This window comes from Anolis carolinensis, chromosome 1 (genome assembly GCF_035594765.1).
Source record: "Anolis carolinensis isolate JA03-04 chromosome 1, rAnoCar3.1.pri, whole genome shotgun sequence".
Classification (NCBI taxonomy): domain Eukaryota; kingdom Metazoa; phylum Chordata; class Lepidosauria; order Squamata; family Dactyloidae; genus Anolis; species Anolis carolinensis.
Genome location: NC_085841.1, coordinates 26406086 through 26416165, shown reverse-complemented (window position 1 = coordinate 26416165; position 10080 = coordinate 26406086).

The following is a 10080-nucleotide window of genomic DNA, read 5'->3' as shown; positions in this document are numbered from 1 at the left end:
ATCTCTATTCTGCCTCAAGACAGCATACAATCCTATATCACAAGCATAGTTAAGAGTTTGCTGTTGTTATTGTTTGCTTTCATTTCTCATATATGGTGACCCTAAGATGATGCTACCATAGGGTTTTCTTGGCAAGATTTGATCAGAGGGGGTTGTCATTGCTTTTCTCTGAGGCTGGGAAAGTGTGACCATATGTATAAAGGTCAGAAAGCCAAGCCATATAAGAAGTGGCTTAGAGAGGTGGGTAAGTTTACTGTTGAGAAGAGAAGATAAAAAAGGGTCTTGATAAGCAGGCTTAAATATTTAAAAGAATGTTATATTGGTGATGGAACAGGCATGTTTTCTGCTGCTCCAGAAAAATGAAGCAATATATTCAATCCTCCTTTCTATCTAAATATTAAGAAAAAACTTCCTGATAGTAAGAGCTTTTCAACAGTGAAATATATTCCTCAGAATGTGGTGGAGTTTCACGGTTTTTGAACAGGCTGGATGCTCATTTGTTGGGAGGACTTTGACCGTGTGTTTCTGCATATCATAAAGTGGTTGGACTGGATGGCCCTTGTTGTCTTTTCCAACTATGATTCTGTTATTCTATGAATTATTTTTGCATTTTGAACTCAGATTGCAGCAAGGTGGGTACAAGGGGAGAAACTGGGATATTTTAAAAGCAGATGGAAAAAGAGGTGTAAAAAGAGGATTACTAGAGACTATCTCACCAAGGACCTCTTCACATTGGCCACCAGAATCGCCACATATCATGGCGAATCTGGTAACCACCATCATGGGGCATGGGTGGTACAGAACTCCTGCACAACTTTCACTTTTTTACCAGGGATGAAAGATAGGTGTTGGCACAGTTGTGAACAAAGAGGTATGTTTAATCATATGATATGGGAGTGTGATTGAGTGCAAGAATACTGGAGAATGATTGAAGGAGAAATCAATAGAATGCTAAATCTACAAATAGTAATAGTTAATAGAAATGTACTACATGCAAGGATAACGGAAGTGAAGAATATACAAAAAGAAAAAATGGTTGACAAATTAATAGCATGTGCACAAATTGTTTTAGTGAGGGGTTGGAAAGATAAAACAAAATGGACTCTGACGAATTGGTATAAGTATATGTTGAAATGTAGAAATCACAAATTGCAAATGGAATAATATAGATAAAATTGAAAAGATTGCAATAATCAAGAGGATGTGGGAACCAGTTAAGAACTACAGTAGAGTCTCACTTATCCAACACTCGCTTATCCAACTTTCTGGATTATCCAACGCATTTTTGTAGTCAATGTTTTCAATATATCGTGATATTTTGGTGCTAAATTTATAAATACAGTAATTACTACATAGCATTACTGCGTATTGAACTACTTTTTCTGCCAAATTTGTTTTCTAACATGATGTTTTGGTGCTTCATTTGTAAAATCATAACCTAATTTGATGTTTAATAGGCTTTTCCTTAATCCCTCCTTATTATCCAACATATTTGCTTATCCAACATTCTGCCAGCCCGTTTATGTTGGATAAGTGAGACTCTACTGTATTTAGAGAACGTACTAAGATGTGGAGTGGAAAAAGTAAGATTGAGATTGATATTTCAAATGTAACTTCTGTAGTTTGTTGTATAAAGTGTATGTACAAGGAGGGGAAGGTGGGAGTGGGATAAAATGACAAAACAATAATAAAAACAATTTTAAAAAACCATGGGGCATGGGGAAGCCATCACTCCACACCCTACATTGCCCAGATTACCAGCCTGGCAATCTCACGGGGGGAAGCGTTGACTGTCCAGCTTCCTCCCATTGTTCCTTGGTGGAACACGGGAAGTCCCCCATGTTGCCACTTCCTCAGAAGGTTTCACTTTGCCGCCCCTTTAAGTACGGAGCCTCAACGGAAGTAGTTGTATATCATGTAATGGGAGCCAGCAGGCTCCATGCTCAAAGGGGTGGTGAAGTGGAGCATCCCACCGATTCTTCCTCCATCTGATGAGGTTGCTAATTAGAACAGTAGGTGGGTATGTCTATGTGTTCTTTGAAGTGGGAGGAGACCATTTCCAAAAGGGATTCCTGCCCACCGGTTATAACAGAAAGAAGGGAAAAAACCCATTTGTAATGTCAGCATATCTCAACTGTATGGAATAAGATACATCCCGAGACTAAACCCAAGCCAAATATTTATATTTAAAGCTCTGGGTTTTAAAAAAATAAAGCCTGTTTTTAAAAACATCACCTCAAAAACGAATATATTCATTATGTATGGTGGAAAAAGGCAATTAAAATGTAATGGAGCTTGCATGGTGTGCTGAAAGAACACTTGAGGCCAGCGTTAGAGGCAAATGTGTTATTTGAACAAACAGAAGAGAGACTGAAAGCTGTATTTCATTTAAAACTTGCAACTCTCTGGTCCTGTTGAAGTCAAGTCTTTCAAAACATGATGGGGGGAAAATAAGCAAAACCTTGCAGACCTCATTTAAAAGGTGCAGGTTTTCTTCACCAGCTGAGGGGCTACATGGCACTTTGAGCCAGACACAGAGTTTGTGAGAAATCCCTGTAGCACACTCAACAATTGTCAAAGATCCACTTTACATAGTGGCGTTCTTGTGTATCCAAATTCCATAAATATGCAATATAAACTGGAGCAGGAAGGGGGGGGGGGGAATTGTTTGAATCCTGTTGGTAACGTATGGTGCCGTAGTCGCCAGTTATGCCCAAACATGTTAACTGTTGCAGGTTACAGGCAGCATACAAGTCCCATTTGGCCACCTTTCCACTACCTGCTAAGCCATTTCCAGGCACAATTCAAAGTCTGGATGATAACCTATAAAGCCCTGTAAGGTATAAATACAAGCTATCTGACAAACCGTATCTCCACATATGAACCTGCTCATGTTTTGAGATCTTCTCAGGAGATCCTTCTCTCTCTCCCATCACCCTCAAGGTTGTGATGTCCCATGGGCCTTGGAGTTCTGATCCCAGCGCCATCGTGGTTGATGATGGTGAAAACATGGGGGTTTTGCCGGCTCAGCAAGAGACGGAATTTTTCCAGATGCCTGTTGTTGATGATTCTACCCAAGAGCCCATTAAGGAAGCCCTTGAGCAGGCCTTTCCCACTGCCTCCCCTCCTTTTGCTAGGAAACAGTCCTATGCTGCGAGTTGGGGTGAAAAAGAGCAGTTTCGGAGAAGCTTGTGATTAGCAGCTAAACAAGACGTTAATTAGCTATGTTCCCCTGGGAAATTCTAGGGAGGAACGCATCTGGAGGGAGATGTGTTTCGCTTCTCTTTCCCTTGGGAAAGGAAGCTCTGGACACCTGCTTTGCAGGAAAATGGGACTTAGTTAAAAGTGCCCGACACGGAGGGTTCCGTGCGGAGTCAACAGATCAGCTTCAGGAGTGATTTCGTGTTTCCAGCCAAGTGTGGACTTCGTAAAGCCTGCAACTCCAGTTCCCTTGCCTTGCCTTGCCTTGCCTAGCCAAGTATTCAAGAACTATCTTGCCTTGCTTCCAGCCTTGGACCTTGTTTCTAGTATCAAGCCTTGTTCCCAGTTCTTGCCGTGGACTTACTTTGAACTTTGGAAAGATCTTTGGACGTTTCCCCACTCTATTGCTTGTAAATAGAGTGTGTTTCGGTTTGGAATTACAACTTTGGACTCTAATATAAAATATTGGACAATATATTTTTGGACTATATTTGACCTTCCCTGAAAGGTCTTTTACTGGACTATATTTCCTACTTGTTTTTATTATTCTTACATATTTCCTTAATAAAGATATTAGATAGTTTTTGGGCTCCGTGTGTCGGTTCTTAGTGCTCCGTTGCCTTGGGCGTGACAAAGGTCCATCTGGTGGGAAAACATGAGAGGGCCTTCTCAGTGGTTGCACCCAGGCTCTGGACCTCCCTTTTTACAGAACAGAATGGCACATTCCTTGATCCCATTTTATCAGTAGATGAAAATGTTAGCTATGGGGAAAGGACCTTGAATAATAAGTTGCATTACCTTTGTTGTTTTCCCCTTAATGAGTATGCTCTAAAATGTTTTTAATTTCATTGTTCAATGTGTTGTTGAAGGCTTTCATGGCTGGGATCACAGGGTTGTTGTGTGTTTTTTGGGCTGTATGGCCATGTTCGAGAAGTATTCTCTCCTGACGTTTTGCCCACATCTATGGCAGACATCCTCAGAGGTTGTGACGATGCCTGCCATAGATGTGGGCAAAACATCAGGAGAGAATACTTCTGGAACATGGCCATACATCCCAAAAACACACGCAACAACCCAATTTCATTGTTCAATTTTGAAAATACACAACCACCCAATTTCATTTTTAGTTTAATGGTATTTTAATTTTTATGGCATCTATTTTTATTTGTATCTGTTTTCATTTTCATAAGCCTCACTTAGTCCCAGAGCTATGTAAAAAGGAGCATATGTGATGATGATTCAATAGCATTGAGCCATGGCAGTTAAACTGCATTAACTCTACAGTATAGGTGCACCCTGGGTCTGAAACCCAATGATATCAGACAGAACCCCAAGGATATCAGAATTAATTGTGGGAATTGCAATTTTACAAGGTTTTAATCCCTCCCGCCAAAGAGTGCTGGTGCCTCACCAAATTATTGAGATTCCATAATAGTTATCAATGGCAGTTAAAATGGTATCAAACTAAATTAATTTTACAGTGTAAATGCATCTAAAATCATCAGGGAAGAGAGCTTCTTTTGGATCCCTATTCAGAAACTTCATGAAAGTGAATGTGTTCCCATAAGAAGGTATTGTTCCAAGGCACAGTTCTTTATGGCAGTGCAAAAGCATTGCCTCTGCATTGCCACAGTTAAATTCTTGGCAAATTTGCTTTGAACACAACATAGACGCTATGATAGAAATGCTTGGGGGTTCTCTTCTTTGCAGCTACATGCCTGTTCCAATTGGCATCACTTGTGTGTGTTTCCTCTTGCCTTCAATGTTTAGCTGAATGTTTGTTTATTGTAATTGTTCATCTTCATTAATCTGCTTGTTCCTTGTATGATTCTCACAGGAAAACATTGTGTAGAAGGTGTTGTTACTAATTGGAATCCTCTTGTGTCTTGTGCTCTTTCTGGTGTCCCTTATTCCCCCATGCAAGCCATTTGTTTGTCGTTTCATTTCATAAGGCCTCTGTGTTGTGTAATGTGAGATATAAGAGTGTATCCCACAAGCAGAGTCATTGCTATCCCCAGCCAGACAGTGAGCAAAAATCAGTCCCATGCTAACCCCATCACTACCATAAATAGGCTCTAGAGAATCAAGAAAGAAAGCTTAGTCCTCTTTGTAAAAATGCAGGAAGGTTTACTCAAAATTGCCTGCCAGAATTCTACTGAAGCTATGAATCTTTACATAGCAGACGTGCAAAGAAAAATATTACTGAGTTGCAAAGACGCATTACAGGACAACCACAAAAGTACTCAATGCTCATCAGGACTGGTATGCATTGATGTGCAATGCACATCACTTTGTGATGAGCATTAGTGATCATTGTGCAATGTCCACCTCTACACACTGCACTCTCTACACAATATGCATGAGACACTAACGTCATAAGGCATATTGATGTACATCAGACACAAATGTACATTGTGCTCCAATGCACACTGGGCTCTCTGATACTTAGTAATGTAACAGTAAGCCTCTACTACAGGCATGGGCAAACTTTGGCCCTCCAGATGCTTTGGACTTCAACTCCCACAATTCCTAACAGCCTACCTGCTGTTATTTGCTCTACTTGTTACAGACGTTATGCAACTGCACAATTCTAATTTCCTTAGATGTAAGTCCATTAAAAAAACTAACTATGGTTACGACCTTTAAAGTCCTACACATCTTGGATCCAGACTATTTAAAAGACCATACCACACTAGTTGGACTGAATTTTAAGATCTTCACAGGAGCGCTTCCTCTCTGTCCCATCATCCATGGTTAGGACAGAGGAGAGGCCCTTTCCTGTTGATGTTCCCAGAATCTCCCTTTTATGGAAGTTTGGTTGGTCTGCTCTCTGCCCTCTTTCTGCTACCAAGCAGATACTTTTTTAAAAAAATTAGGCAGATCTTTCATTCAGAAACCATGTGCCAGAAGCTGTGCGCTTTGATCTTTTTAATTATGTTTCCATAAGTTTCAAACCAGAGCTTTCGAAACTGTGTGTTATGACACATTCGTGTGTTGGTGTGTGGTGCACAAACCTAATGACAAACCTCTGAGTCTAACTGAAATAAACTAATATCATATATTTTAAAATATATAAATTGAAGATTTTTGTGTGATATCTGGTGTCCTTATATATTTTGTCATTACAATTTATATGTGTGTTTGTATCTCTTATAAGGGGTTGGTTTAATCTCCAGTTTGCTAGTAAAACTGAATTACTGTGTCGTGAAATGATGCATGTCTAAAAAGTGTGTCACCAATATCAAATGTTTGCAAAGTTCTGTTTTAAAAAAAATAGCCAGGGGCTTTTTGAATTGAATTGTTTTAACTGCAAGTTGTGGGGATTGTTTGTTTGTTTTGGCATTGTAAAATAAAATTTTGGCTGCATTTTTGTTTGAGATTATTGTAAGCTACATTGGGTCCCACTCTGATAGAAAAGTGAAGTATAAATAAGATTTAAAAAACCCAAGTAAACCTCTCTCATGAGTGAATGGATCACTATTTGTATTTTCTGAAGACCAAGTAAACAGATACTAAAAGTAGTGTACCCATTCTGTTCAAAAAATTATGGTACATCCACTGATGTATACATTCATATATTAATAAGTCCAAGGCAAAGCATAAACAAGTTATTTTTTCAGACTACTTCTCCCTTAATCCCCCAGTAGCACACGTCGTTACTTTTTTTCATTTCAGGAGCGACTTGAGAAACTACAAGTTGCTTCTGGTGTGAGAGAATTGGCCATCTGCAAGGATGTTGCCCAGGGGACACCCGGATGTTTTGATGTTTTTACCATTCTTGTGGGAGGCTTCTCTCATGTCCCCACATGGGGAGCTGGAGCTGATAGAGGGAGCTCATCCGCACTCTCCGCGAGCTGGATTCAAACTGGCAACCTTCAGGTCAGCTCCCAACCTTCAAGTCATCAGTCCTGCTGGCAGAAGGGTTTAACCCACTGCACGACTGCGGGCTTCTGACTTTGTTACTACCCTGATGGCTTGGGCATTTTGGAAGTTTTACCTTGAAAATATAACTGATTTAGCCTCTGAAATTAATCAGAAAATGAACATTCATATTCTCTTGGGTACAAAATATGACACATGAAAGTTTCATATTGTCATAATACAGATTTGAAAAATTAATCCTACCAACAGTCCCTGAAGTTATATGCAAACACTGGGCATCTTTATATCATTTTAATTGTCATAGCGTTCTCCCAATGAATTATGAAGATTGTAGTTCGAAGGCTATGCTGAAAAGTTTATTACAGATTTCCGATGGCTCCCATACACTGCTACATCTCCACGATTCTATGGAACAAATTTAAACCAATTTACATCTTTCAAAAGTGCATTTTCCACTTCTATGACATTCCTGTTCCTAGAGTTGGAAAGGAACCCTTTATTCCTTTTGTACCAAATAAATGATCAAACGGTGGTGGTTATGAATAGGGAATAATGTGGCATGAAAAGCAGGTGACTGAAAGGAGAGCCCGGGAAAATGTGGTCATGAAAACCCAAGTTTCACAATATGAGTACCAGAGTGATGATGTCTGTTTTAAATCAGCTGTGTGGTAGCTTTTAGCATCACATGAGCAGTCCCAGCAGACCAATGGATCAATGATGTGTCTCCAGTTTTCAGACAGTTATGCTGACATTAAGAGAGCCAACCGCTGCCCTTGAACGAAAACTGCTGGCTCTATATAAATTGAAAGACCTTGGAAAAGTGACTTGTTGGAATGATAGCTACCACAACTTCCTTTTCTGCCATCTGAACCAACTGTGTGAGTCTGGGAGTTGTAGTCCAAAAAAGTAACTTTTCCAAAGTCTTCAAAAGGCTATGACTTAATCATTCAAAAACTACCTGCAGAGCAGAACCACAAGGGGGTGCTCTTTATTATTTGGTGGCTTCATGAAGCTCCACCATTCTTGGAACCTTCTTAGCACTTTTTGTGCCTGCTCAGAGTTAACTAGTCCTTTTGTGCCTTAAATGACTAACCATTTGAGTTTTCTTTCACTTACCTTTCCATCTCCATTAGCCTAGATGGAACCAATCCAACTACAAAAGCACCCACTTCCCAAAATTTCAATGCGATCAAAAGTTTTCCCCAACACATTTATCTTTTCATTCACAACCTTATCCAACTACTCATGTGTATATATAGAATACTATAAATTGATTCTGAATTCTACCATCTGAAGATTAGGATGGGGAGAGGAGCATATGCAATTTTCTTAATGCCTAACATCATCCCCCTTTGACTACAGCAGGATTCTTCAATATCAAACCTTTTGAGGCGCTGATTTTCCAGCCCATCTGGTCTTCTGGAAAGAGAGTGTCAACAGATGTGTCATTGTCTTTATTTTAAACCCTTCATAAATCCCAAGCTAAAAACAATGGTGCTAAGAAGTGTAAACAAGCTCCATTCAGCTTTATGGGGGAGCTGTTAGCTTTGAAGCTCAATTACAATCTCCTTCCTCAAAACAACATTGTTAATGATTTCAGTGCTGGTATCTCACTAAAAACTCCAAAGTAATGAACTTACCTCAGGTGGGTGTTTGTGTCCCTTCCCATCTGATTTATTGCTTTCTAAACAAGGCAGTGTGTGAATATTTGGGGACTTTTGACAACTGTGGCATGTCAAAGGTAGATGCCCTGAAAAATGAGGAATTACAGATGGGATTAAAAGTATTGCTTAGATCTATGATTCTGGACAATGGAATCTTAGAACCTTACATAGAATATGAAAGAGAGAAAGAGTCAGATTTTATTTTCCTCTTGTTTCTTTCCTTTTTTGTGGTACAAAGTTGAATCTCCCTTATCTGGAAATCTGAAATACTCCAAAATCCACAACTGTCCACATGAGTGGCAAAGAGAGTGTTAGCTTTGCTTTCTGATAGTTCAATGTACTCAAATTTTGTTTCATGCATTCAGGAGACAGAACTTGGAGAAGTTATGTTTTTGGATGTCAATTCCTAGAATTTCATGCTGGCTGCATACACAGGCAGTAGCAGTTCTGAAAGTATTTTTTCCAAATTCATGTGGATGGTAGGGGCCAGAGGTATTGACCAAAAAACATATTTGTAAAAAGATCAAGATTTGATTAAATGGGATCAAGAGAAAGCATCCAATGTTGATCTTGTGAAACCCTTACCCCCATGCTTTCCTGCCCCCCATGCTCCTCCCTTCGGCTCACCACACCCTCACTACACACACATTGCTCACCACACCTTGAGTGCCCAACACACCCCACACACACATTGTTTGGGCACTTGCCCTCTAAAAGGTTTGCCATCACTATATAGTATTGTTATAAGACATCGACTTCAACCAAACCTATTAATGAGAGATCTCTAAAATTCACATTCGTCAGGTGCCTGCTAAGGTTTTCCAAACTCAGGGCCATGGTTTACTTGTTTAAATCAATCCATCCATAATTTCCCACTGCCTTTTACTTTGTGTGGGTGCCTTCAAGTTGCCTGTTGGTTTATGGTGATCCTATGAATTTCATAAGGTTTTCTCAGACAAGGAACAATCAGTGGTGATTTAGTCAGTCCCTTCCTCTGAAATATAACGTACAGGACCTGATATTTATTGGCAGTCTCCAATCTTGGGATAACCAAGATTGATCTTCAACAAGGTCCCCCATGACTTACTTGAAAACAAACTAGTCAAATGTAGGCTAGGCAATGCTGCTATTTAGTCAGTGGTTCTCAATCTGGTGTTCCCAGATGTTTTTGGCCTTCAACTCCCAGAAATCCTAACAGCTGGTAAACTGGCTGGGATTTCTGGGAGTTGTAGGCCAAAAAACATCTGGAGATCCCAGGTTGAGAACCACTGTATTAACTGAATCTGTAGTTGTTTAAGCGACTGAACCCAAAGGGTGCTCATCAATGCTTCCT